Source organism: Heptranchias perlo, unplaced genomic scaffold (assembly GCF_035084215.1).
Source record: "Heptranchias perlo isolate sHepPer1 unplaced genomic scaffold, sHepPer1.hap1 HAP1_SCAFFOLD_44, whole genome shotgun sequence".
Lineage (NCBI taxonomy): Eukaryota > Metazoa > Chordata > Chondrichthyes > Hexanchiformes > Hexanchidae > Heptranchias > Heptranchias perlo.
The window spans coordinates 3,391,266-3,404,204 of NW_027139453.1; the positions used below are offsets into that span (position 1 = coordinate 3,391,266).

General features: G+C 41.6%; 1 long non-coding RNA gene across 12 annotated transcripts in view; it reads left to right on the forward strand.

Moving 5' to 3' along the window:
* Window positions 1-12,939, forward strand: part of LOC137312934 (uncharacterized) — a 146,850-nt gene that overhangs the window by 11,460 nt on the left and 122,451 nt on the right. For 10 of the 12 annotated variants that reach the window (XR_010960919.1, XR_010960912.1, XR_010960918.1 and 7 more), the window contains 2 exons: window positions 1,838-2,073; window positions 5,611-5,706. This is a non-coding gene — a long non-coding RNA (uncharacterized lncRNA). The remainder of the gene's footprint in view (window positions 1-1,837; window positions 2,074-5,610; window positions 5,707-12,939) is intronic. The other 2 variants (XR_010960915.1, XR_010960921.1) reach the window with 2 other exon arrangements.

Genomic DNA, 12,939 nt, shown 5'->3' on the forward strand with positions numbered 1-12,939 from the left:
AAATCAGGACAGATACTTTCAGTAATATCAGCTCGACAATCAATAAAAGTACTGTCATTAATATCAGTTCTATAATCAGTGCAGATATAATCAGTAATATCATCTCGATAATAAATACAACTACTGTCAGTAATATCGGCTCTATAATCAGTACAGGTACGTTCAGTAATATCACATGTAAAATCAGCAGAGATAAGGCCAGTAATACCAGCTCTATATTCAGATTAGATACTGTTCATAATATCAGCTCTACAATTAATACAGATACTGTCAGTAATATCAGCTCTATGATCAATACAGGTAATCTCAGACGCATAAGCTCTTTCAGCAAAACTTATACTGTCAGCAGTATCAGCTCGATAATCAGTACAGGGACTGTCAGTCCATTTAACATTGTATTTAATTGTATTGAAACCCACCATTTACCCACACTGTCTATTTAACAGTGTATTTAATGATATATAAACCCACCATTTACACACACTGTCCATTGAACAGTGTATTTAATGATAATTAAACCCACCATTTACCAACACTGTCCATTTAACAGTGTATTTAATGATATATAAACCCACCATTTACAAACAATGTCCATTTAACAGTGTATTTAATGATATATAAAACCACCATTTATCCATACTGTCCATTTAACACTGTATTTAATGATATATAAACCCACCATTTACACACACTGTCCATTGAACAGTGTATTTAATGATAATTAAACCCACCATTTACCCACACTGTCCATTTAACAGTGTATTTAATGATATATAAACCCACCATTTACAAACAATGTCCATTTAACAGTGTATTTAATGATATAAAAACCCATTATTTACCCACACTGTCCATTTCACAGTGTATTTAATGATATATAATCCCACCATTTACCAGTACTGTCTATTGAAAATTGTAATTGATGATATATTAACTGAACATTTACCCACACTGTCCATTTAGCAGTGTACTTAATGATATATAAACCCACCATTTACCCAAACTGTCCACTTAACAGAGTGTTTAATTATCACCACAATCTGTCCCTTGGATTGATCACAACAATCCGTCCCTCGGAATTATCACCACAATCTGTCCCTAGGATTGATCACAACAATCCGTCCCTCGGGATTATCACAACAATCTGTCCCTGGGATTGATCACAACAATCCATCCCTCGGAATTATCACCACAATCTGTCCCTGGGATTGATCACAACAATCCGTCCCTCGGAATTATCACCACAATCTGTCCCTGGGATTGATCACAACAATCCGTCCCTCGGAATTATCACCACAGTCTGTGCTCAAATACTTTCTCTCTTTGGACACTTCCAACCCGTGGAGTTGTTTTTGTATTCTGTCTGTGAACCCTCTGAAAATGGGGGAAATCCAATCCTTATACCAATCACAGTCCAGGAATGGTCCTTTCCGGAATTAACAATGTAACTGGTGTATCTGCTGAATATTTACTCTGATAAATATAACTGTGGAATGTCAGTACTCGTTCCCCCAGTGATTGAGGTGATTGATGCTCAACAAGAGTTTAATTCGGAGATTAAACGGTTAATGTCCTCACTTGCAGAAACAGCCTGTCCTCAGCTCACTGACGAAACACTGGCTCTGGGCCCCAGGGTTGAAAGCGCAAACATCCGAAAATCGATGGGATTTTCAGCAAACAATGTCCCTGATGCAAATGTAACAATTTATTTCGAACCATGTATCTGCTTTACTGAACTTCCCAGGAACCAAATTTGAAAAAGTAAAATTTATAACTGACTTTGTTCACAATTGACGTGGCAGCGAATTGTTAACCCGCTTCGATTTGATTCCACCAGAAAGGCCGCTCCCTGTTCTGAAACAAATGAGGAATGTTTGTGTTGAAATCCATCCTGATGTCTGGCAGCAGCTTTCACAGAGTGTGGAGCTCTGAATCTCACATACCAAGGATCAGATCAAATTCCCAAGTTGTGAATTGCTAAAATAAAGCAGGGAACTTGTACTCGATTGGGTGTAATGAAATAACAAGGAATAATTTGTAAAATCTACACGGACATTGAAAGACGGGATCAAGGTAATGTTAATGTAATGTCAATTTGCATTTTAATTAAGTTCTTCTGCCCCTTCCTCTTTTCTAAAGTCGATTTCCCGCGGTCAGATATGTTCCCCGGCGTCGGGAGCTCTCCATTCCTCGCGGATTGAACAATTCACTAATTGTTCGTTCAAACACTGACTGAAGGGTGGCTACTTTACACCTAGAAATTCAGGGCTTATACCTTCTTGGACCCCACCAATCTCCGCTCAGACACATTTTAAAGCGGTTACAGGACAGAAAGCAGTAACACGAACTCTGGAGATTTGCATCATCTTAGTCCAGCGGTGTTTCCTCCCCATGTTAGAATTTGATATTCAGTAAACAGGAAAGGGAAACTGGCCTTTCTCACTTCATGTGCATTTATTTGTAACTGTGAAACTTGCTCTTCTTACTCACTGAACCGTTATGTGCCCGGTACACTTTTATTTAACTGATCAAAGACTGATCGAACACACAGTTCAGCTCAGTAAAGGGTTAACACATTCGCAATGGCCGATTATCGCTCTCTGCCGCACACATGGGAAATCAGCCGCAGCTGACCCGAGGCCGGACTGAACGCCATCCAATCACAGGATAGGAACAAAATCGGAGACAAAACTTGCTCCTGATTAATTATAATTAATTAGTTTAATGCGAATTAGGTGGGAGAATGGAGCAAGGACTTCACCTTTTTTCGAAAAATAAGTTATTGAGGATGTTGGTTGTTAGATTTGCTCAACTGAAGAAAAAGAGGCCTCTCCCTTCAGGCAGAAGTAAACTGCAGGACTGTTTTAAAGAGAAACAGCCTCAGGGCTGAAACCATCTTTCACAGAGAAAGGAGGATCCTGATCGTTAATTTTGATAATTTGAGTAGTTACTTCCAATATATATAGATTGGAGGCCTCATCACTCGTCCTCATAAAAGAAACTTACCAAAAGGCAGGAGTGTCCATCACTCATCTTTATATAAAAAGTCACTACTGTAATTAGCAACAGGCACGAGGATCCATCACTAATCTTTAAATAAAAAGTCACTACTGTAATTAGCAACAGGCACGAGGATCCATCACTAATCTTTATATAAAAAGTAACAATCTAAATTACCAACAGGTAGGAGGGTCCATCAGTATTTTTTGTATAAAAAGTAACGACATAAATTTCAAACAGGTAGCAGGGCCTCACCACTAATTTTTTATCGAAAAGGTAACAATTCCAATTACAATCAGGAAGGAGGGTCCATCTCAAGTCTTTGTAACGAAATTAACCACTGAAATTACCAACAGGTGGGAGTGTCCAACACTAATCTTTAAATAAAACTAACAACTCAAATTACCAACAGGTAGGTGGGCCCATCACTAATCTTTAGAAAAAGTAGCTACTGAAATTCCCAACAGGTCGGAGGGTCCATCACTAATCTTTACATAAAAAGTAACCATTCAAATTACCAACAGGTTTTAGGGCCCGATCTCTAGGCTTTATATAAAAAAGGAAGTAACTGCTCAAATGAATCTTGTATTTGATTAAACTAATGTAATTAGTGTAGGTGTAAATGTAAGTTTTTGTTGCTGTTGTCCGTTTATTACACTAGTGTGAGCGTGACTGAAACAACAGATAACTGCATCTTACAAGGTCTCAATCTTGGCTGCACATTTATGCTCGAGAAAACTTCAACTATAGTTTATAGAAATTTACTGACCGAGATGAATCGCTTTTACATTCCGACAGTGTGGAAAGGCAAGCACCGGGACTGTTAGTTTAATTTGTTGCTCTTGCCTTTGCGCACACACAGAGAGACACACACACAATGGAGAATTATGATTGTAAAACAGCCCTCAAATCGACAACTTATATATTTGTGGTGGTTTTTGAGATTGTAAGACCCCTAAAGATAATCCAAAGATAACTGTGCAGCACCAGTTTAAGATTACACGATTGATAACATTATACATTAGTGTTAATTTTATTGAACGGTGTAAAATTCGGAAACATAGGAAAAACAGGAACAGGAGTCGGCCATTCAGCCCCTCGTGCCTGCTCCGCCATTTGATAATACCATGGCTGATCTTTGATCGATCTCCATATAACCGCCTTTGGCCCATATCCCTTAATACCTTTGATTGCCAAAAAGCTATATATCTCACATTTAAATTTAGCAATTGAGCTAGTGTCAATTGCCGTTTGCAGAAGAGAGTTCCAATCTTCTACCACCCTTTGTGTGTAGAAACGTTTTCTAATCTCGCTCCTGAAATGTCTGGCTCTAATTTTTAGACTGTGCCCCCACCTCCAAGATTCCCCAACCAGCAGAAATAGATTCTCTCCATCCACCCCATCCGTTCCCCTTAATATCTGATATACTTCGAACTGATCACCCCTTAATCTTCGAAACTCGAGAGAATACAACCCCAATTTGTGTAATCTCTCCTCGTAACTTAACCCTTGAAGTCTGGGTATCATTCCAGTAAACCGACGCTGCACTCCCTCCAAAGCCAACATGCCCTTCCGAAGGTGCGGTGCCCAGAACTGTTCACAGTACTCCAGGTGCGGTCTCACCAGAGTTTTGTATCGCTGCAGCATGACCTCTGCCCCCTTGTACTCCAGTCCTCTAGATATAAAGGCCAGCATTCCATTAGCCTTATTGATTATTTTCTGCAACTGTTCATGACACTGCAATGATCTATGCACCTGAACCCCGAGGTCCCTTTGGACATCCACTGTTTTTAACATTTTACCATTGAGAAAGTACCCTCTTCTATCCATTCTTGATCCAAAGTGAATGATCTCACATTTGTCTACATTGAATTCCATTTGCCACAGTTTTGCCCATTCACCTATTCTATCAATATCGCTTTGTAATTTCATGTTTTCATCTACATTGCTTACAATGCAACCAATCTTTGTGTCATCGGCAAACGTTAGTCAGGTGCTGATACCGTGAGAGATATGGTAAATATATTCAAATGGAAGCACCAACCAAAACACATCTCCATGAACACACGGACAACGTCACTACCCATAGAGAGCAGAGAAATCACACCCAGCTCCGTATTGTGTATGCAGGTAGATATCAGGTTCATAAAATGCCAGAATTTAATATCAAAACTCAACAAATAAAAAAATTGCAACAAATCTGTGAATAAAATAATACAATAGCGCCAGACTGGGTAACACCGAGTGAAGAATCATTGAACTCATCACCTCGCTCCATATTGCTCTTCAGAATATTCACCAGCTCAGGGATAAGTCTGGTGCTGTCCTGCACGGAGACTAAATCTTACCAATGGGTGCTCCCAGTGCAGAATCTCGGCCGTCTAGAACTGGTTGTGGAGATCTGCGGGACTCATTGGTTTTCCCTGGGCAGCTGTCTGTGCCGCACCTGATGTGGAGAATTGTTGGTAACGGTCGGGAAATGCTCGATCCCAGAGCTAACAATTGTTGTGCTGATGGGGGAGTAGGGACTTGATATCGCGACAAGGCGACGTTTTATCCTTCTCATCTTAATATTTCCGTCTAACCCTCCTATTAATATATTTATTACAGAGCAGCAGAATCTTGGAACGCCTGTCACCACCATGGCTGAAGGTCCAAACAGGGGAGAAGATCCAACTTCATCAACAAAAATGAGAATAGTCACCGGTAGGTACAGATCAATCTTTACAATATCAATTATATCCTGATAAAGGGTACTGATCACGAGCAAGAACCTACAGCTCACTCAGGAAGAGGAAACCGAGCAGATACTGTGTAGATACGGGGAAGTGAGTGAACATCTAGTGGGCCAGTGCAGTCATAGGTGGAGGGATCTCAGTGCTGGAACTGTCCAATAGATATCTGGTGTTTCGACTGTAAGGTGGATAGCGACAGCGACGCAGGATGCTCCTTCTGAATAATAGTGTGAAACCAGGGAGTAGGGGCATGTGTGAGAGGCAAGTTGGGCACATGAATAGGAGAGCGATTGTCAGGCGAATAAACAAATTCTTCGGCAGCTCTATGCAGTCCCAATTAGTAAGTTACCTTCCTGGTGTCAGAGCGAAGAACTTCCTGGAACAGGTGGGACACTCTCTGGGAAGGAAAGCAGAGCGGAAAATAGTCATGGCCGGAACCAATAACAAGGAAAGAGCTCCGTTGAGAGAGGGAATATTAACATTTGAGCTCTAGACTGAAAAACTAGGCCTTAACGTGGTGATCTCTGGATTGTTTTGCGCTGGGCTGCTTAAGGAGGACAATATGAGGCAGGTCAATGTCCGGCTGCAGGGATGGAACTGGAGGGAAGGGTTCATGTTTTTGGGACCACAGGGTTAGTTCAGGACGAAGTGGAGGGACGGTTACGAACTGAACCGACAAACAACAACGGTTTAACAGACTGGGTATATAGAGCAGTGGGAGGGTTTCACCTGATAGGACTGGATCGTGTGAAATATCCGGATCTGAGACTAGAGAGTGGAAATAATAAAACTGTTGGAGCAGGAACAGAAGATTTGTGAAATAGTGAAAATTTATGAGCAGGAAAAAGGAAGGAGGTTTTGAAGTCGTGAAAGAAGACGTAACTGAATATTAAAAGCAAAGAAAAACGAGAACAGGTCAACAGTCCAATTAATTGGTGTTCTAATTGTGTGTTATGTCTGTGAATCTACAAAACATTACAAACACATTTGGAAAGTTAGATTGATGAGAGATGTGATCTAGTATCTATAAGATTGGGCTGTGATGGATGAGGTTTTGGGGAGAAACAACACATTTCCTTTAGTTTCTAAAAGTGATGGCAGATGTGAAAATGTTGTTGTAACAGTGTGGGACCATATTTCGAGATAACTGTAGAAAAGGATTTGGATCTGAATTTAATAGCCGAGGTGGATAAGTCACTGAACTGAGAAATAACGCACCCGAGGCTGTTAAATGAAGTCAGAGAGGAGATAGGAGGGAATTTGATCACAATTCAAAAAATCTATCGATCTCAGCCTTGAATATATTCAATGACTCATCATCCACAGCCCTCTGGGGTAGAGAGGTCCAAAGATTCAAAACACTCTGCGTGAAGAAATTCATCCTCAACTCAGTCTTGAATGGCCGACCCCTTATCCTGAGACTATGCAACCTAGTTTTAGAATCTCCATTTAGGGGAATCAATCTCTCAGCATCTAACCTGTCAAGCCCCATCATAATCTTACATGTTTCAATTAGATCACTATCATTCTTCTAAACTCCAGAGAGTACAGGCCCAATCTGCTCAATCTCTTCTCATAGGACAACCCTCTCATCCCAGGAATTAATCTAGTGAACCCTCGTTGCACCGCCTCCAAGGCAAGCATACCCATCCTTAGATAAGCAGACCAAAACTGGACCCAATACTTCAGGTGAGGTCTCACTAAAGCCGTGTACAGCTGTAGTAATTATTCCCTCCTCTTGTACTCGAACCCCCTTGCAATAAAGGCCAACATGCCATTTGCTTTCCGAATTACCTGCTCTCGCTGCATACTACATTTTTGAGTTTCTTATACAAGGACACCTTGTAGGACCTCATCCCGTGTTTTACCTATATCGTTGGTAACTATATGCACCACGACAACTGGCTGTTCACCCTCCCCCTCCAGAATGTCCTGCCGCCGCTCCGAGACATCCCTGACCCTTGCTCCAGGGAGGCAACATACCATCCAGGAGTCTCGGTTGCGTCCGCAGAAACGCCTGTCTATTCCCCTTAAAATCGAGTCCCCTATCACTATAGCTCTGCCACTCTTTTTCCTGCCCTCCTGTGCAGCAGAGCCAGCCACAGTGCCATGAACCTGGCCGCTGTCACCTTCTCCTGGTGAGCCATCTCTCCCAACAGTATCCAAAACATTATACCTGTTTTGGAGGGAGATGACCGCAGGGGACCCCTGCACTGCCTTCCTACTCTTCCTCTGTCTGTTCGTCAACCATTCACTATCTCCCTCAGTAATTTTTATCTGTGGTGTGACCAACTCACTTAACGTGCTGTCCACGACTTCCTCAGCTTCGCGGACGCCCCAAAGTGAGTCCATCCGCAGCTCCAGAGCCGTCAAGTGGTCAAACAGTAGCTGCAGCTGGACACACTTCCCGCAGGTGAAGGAACCAGGGACACAGGAAGGATTCCTGAATTCCCACATCCCACAAGAGGAACATGACACGGCTCTGGGATCTCGTGCCATGACTTAACCCTTAAATTAAGTTAACAACAACTACAATGTCAAATAAAAAAGGAAAGAAAAACAGCTTACCAGCCACCAGCCAATTACTTACCTGTTGGCTGTGACTTCGTGCCTCCAGCAGCTGCAGTAGCTCGATCCTCCTCCTAGTCAACTTGCTTGCCCTCCTCACAGTGCCACTTTTTTTTGGTTGGAGGAGGAGGGAGGGAAACACAAGTGTTGTGTTTCGGGTTTAACTGCTCCTCGATACCAGTTCTTCTGCTCCCCACTGTTCAGTGGAGGTGACTGAGACCACTTCTCCCAGAATGCCCCTCTGTCTCCTTTGCTGGATGCTTTTCCTCCTGGTAGTCACTGAAGGGCTTCTTCTGCTACCCACTGTTCAGTGGAGGTGACTGAGCTGACTTCTCGCAGAATGCCCCTCTGTCTCCTCTGCTTCTGCGTTTGGGGGAGTGACAACACCCAGGGTTCCCGGTGGCTGCTGGAAAGTGCGGGTCTCTGATTGGCCTCTCAGTGTGGGATGAGAATGGATTCATAAATCTCTGATTGGCCCCTCAGTGCGGGAGGAGGTTTAATCCACTCTACCCTTTATGAGGAGTGGGGATCTGGGGTTCAAAGGGATTGGATTCTTCTTACCCGGTTTATGTGGGAAAGAAACCACCGAATGGCACGAAAACCGGGGTGTGGGGGGAGGTGTTGTTATCCCGAGTCTGAGCATCAGAGCGAACTCAGAGTCCCTGATATAATGTGGCGAATGAATGTGGCATGTTGGCGATTCGAGACTGTTTCAAAGTGCAAGCCTATTGGTAATAGAACAGCGCTCGGATCGTGAGTTCATATCTCAGCATAGCAATTGTGAAACTAAAAAGTGCTGATGTTACTGACAGTATCGGTATTAATTATAGAGCCGATATTACGGACATGTGTTGATTACAGATCTGATATTAATGTCAGTATCTCTACTGATTATAGAGCTGATATTAATGAGAGTATCGGTATTGATTACAACGATGATATTACTGACAGTATCTGTACTCATTTTAGAACTGCTCTTAATGACAGTAAGGATGATATTGCTGACAGTGTATGTACTGATTACAGGGCTGATATTAATGACGGTATTTGTACTGATTATAGAGATGATATTGATGACAGTATCTGTACTGATTAAAGAGATGATATTACTGACAGTGTCTGTACTGATTATAGAGCTGATATTACTGAGAGTATCTATATTGATTATAGAGCTGATATACTGACAGGATCTGTATTGATTATAGAGCTGATTTTACTGACAGGATCTGTATTGATTATAGAGCTGATTCTACTGACAGTATCTGTGTTGATTATAGAGATGATACAACTGACAGTATACAGCTTATACTTCTGAGATTACCTGTATTGATCATAGAGCTGATATTACTGACTGTACCTTTGCTCAATATAGCTCTGATATTACTGACTGTACCTGTGCTCAATATAGCGCTGTTATTACTGAGAGTATCCCTGCTCAATATAGGGCTGTTATTACTGACAGTATCCCTACTCATTATAGGGCAGTTATTACTGAGAGTATCCCTGCTCATTATAGGGCTGATAATTCTGACAGTATCCCTGCACATTATAGGCCTGTTTTTACTGACAGTATCCCTGCTCATTATAGGGCTGATAATTCTGACAGTATCCCTGCTCAATATAGGGTTTTTATTACTGACTGCAACTGTGTTGATGAAAGAGCTGGTGTAATAAAAATATTAATTGAATTACATAGCATTTTACAGCTCAGGAACAGCCCATTTGTCCCAACAGGTCTTTGCCTGGATTTATGCTCAACACTAGCGTTGTCCCACACTATTGCATCGCACCCTATCAACTTATCTTTCTATTTCTAGCCCCCTCGTGTATTTATCTACCTTCCCCTTAAATGCATCTGCACTTTTCGCCTCAACCATTCCACGTGGAAGCGAATTGCACATTCTCGCTATTCTATAAGATGTCTCTCCTGAATTATATCTTGGTGTCATTAGTAACTATCTTATATTCATGGCCTCTAGTTTTGGACCGCCCTCAATTGGTAGCATCCTCTCTAGGTCGGACCTATGGAACTCCTTCCGAATATTAAAGACCTCAATCAGGTCACCTCTCCGTCTTCAACTTAAAAGAGAACAGAGCCACAGCCTCTTAAATCTTTCCTGATAATGTTGGTAAATAATGCATTGAACAAGTGACGACAGGAATTAAAGGAAAGTAATGACGGACAGGAACAACCCAGTACATAATCTTCTCCCCGAGTAGCGGGTAAATTCAGGCAATCTCGGCACAATCCAGAACACGGTAGAAGGGGTACTTCAAAATGCACCAATAAAATGCCCGGAGCCGGCAGGCTGTGTTTGTGCATTGCTGCGGTTAAAGCAGATGAGTTAGAAGGACTGCACTGTCAAACACACATATTAAAAAACAACCTTCTGTGCAAGTATTGCCTTGTTCTGCCAGGTGGGTGCGGGAGAACTGCTGGGACTCGCCCGACAGAGGCGGAGACTCCGAAACGGCGCCAGAGAGTGCGATGTCCTGACCTGTCTCCTTGTTTATCGACTGCACAAGATTCTTATGATAACGTGGGTTTGGGGGGTGAGGGGAGGTGAATTGTGATCCAGAATCCTCGACACATCAGTTCAGCATCTCGGCAGATACAAAAAGCATCAATTTCAGGAACTTAGTATTTAAAATCTACAGATACAGAATCTCTTGGACTGAAATTTTACCGGCCACGTAATAAAATCGCAGGTTGGTTTTGGGGTTTCACTGTTTAATTCTGACTGGACACAGGGTGGAACAATGGGAGTGTTTACAAAACTATTTTTAACAAAGTTTACCTTCGATTCTCTTGCACCGATTATCTGATCTTTAATCCCCTGGAATTCTGCGAAGTTCAGAACCGATGGAGCTCTGCCTTGAATAAAAACAGCCAGTCAGAGCCTACTTGGTTCGGGCACAGTGCAGACACATCCTAACGAGGGGGAAAGGAAGGGAATCCAAAGCTGGAGCTCCCTGGATGACTAAAGAGAGAGATATTAAAATGAAACAGAAAACTGAGGCTTATGACGAATGTAAGGTTTATAATACAGGAGTGAACCAGGCTGAATACAGAAGGAACAGAGGAGATCTAAAAAAAAAGTGGAAATAAGAGGGGCAAAAAGAGAGATTCAACAGTAAATTTCAAAGGGGAATTGGATAAAAATTTGAAGGAAAAATTTACAGGGCGTTGGGGAAAGAGCATGGAAAAGGGACTAATTGGAAAACTCTTTCAAAGAGCCAGCACAGTCATCATGGGCCGAAAGGACTCCTGTGATGTACCTATTATGATACTACGATACAACCATGTAAAGGGATCGTGTAAACACTCCAGTTGCTGAAGTCATTGTACAGAAACTCTAATTAAATTTCACATTCGCCAAATTCCGGAATCCAGCACATGTTTAAATATAAGAACAGAGGAACAGGAGTAGGCCATTCAGCCCCTCGAATCTGTTCTCCCATTTAATTAGATCATGACCGCTCTGCAACCTGAATTCTATTTACCTGCCCTTGATCGATTTCGTTTCACACCGTGAACAAAAGAAATCTGCCGCTATCAACCGTGAAAATTTCAGTTGACCCAGAATCCACAACCTTTTGGAGGAGGGAATTCCACATTTCCAGTAAACTTTGTGTGAAAAAAGTGCGTCCAGATTTCACTCCTGAACGGCCGAGTGCTAATTTTAATATTGTGTCCCCTTGTTCTGGACTCCTCCATCAGACGAAATGCATTATCTGTACCTAATGAGTGTGAGGTATTACATTTTAGTAGGAAAAATAAGGGGGCCACAAACTGCTTGGATAATAAGTGTCTAAATCGGGTAGAGGAGCAGAGGGTTCTGGGGGTAAATCCAATAGGGAATTCAGCAGAAATTTTTCACCCAGAGAATGGTTGAAGCGACGAGCATAGATGCATTTACGAAACTTAGATAAACAAGCGACGGATAAAGGAATACAAGGATATGGTCGTAGGGATAGAAGAAGTAGGGGGTGGAGTCTCGTGTGTCGTATGGACATGTTGGGCCGAATGGCCTGTTACAATGCCATATGTTCTATGTAATTCGATGTAATTCTCTATTGAATCCTTTTATCATTTTAGAAATTTCAATTAACACACCCTGACTACACGCAAACCCACCATTTACCAAACCCGTCCATTTAACAGTGTATTTAATGCTTTATCAACCTAACATTTACCCACACTGTCCATTTAATAGTGTATTTAATGTGAAAATTCACAGCATTGACCTAAACTGCCCATTTAACACTGCATTTAATGATAAATAATCCCACCATTTACCCACACTGTCCATTTAAGAGTGTATTTAATATGATATAAACACACCATTTACCCACAATGTGTATTAAACAGTGGATTTAATGATATATAAACCCACCATTTACCCACAATGTCCATTTAACTGTTTATTTAATGATATATAAAACCATCATTTACCCACACTGTCCATTTAACATTGTATTTAATGATATATAAACCCACCATTTAACCACACTTCATTTTACATTGTATTTAATGATATATAAACCCACCATTTAACCACACTTCATTTTACATTGTATTTAATGATATATAAACCCACCATTTACCCACACTGTCCATTTAACAGTGTATTTA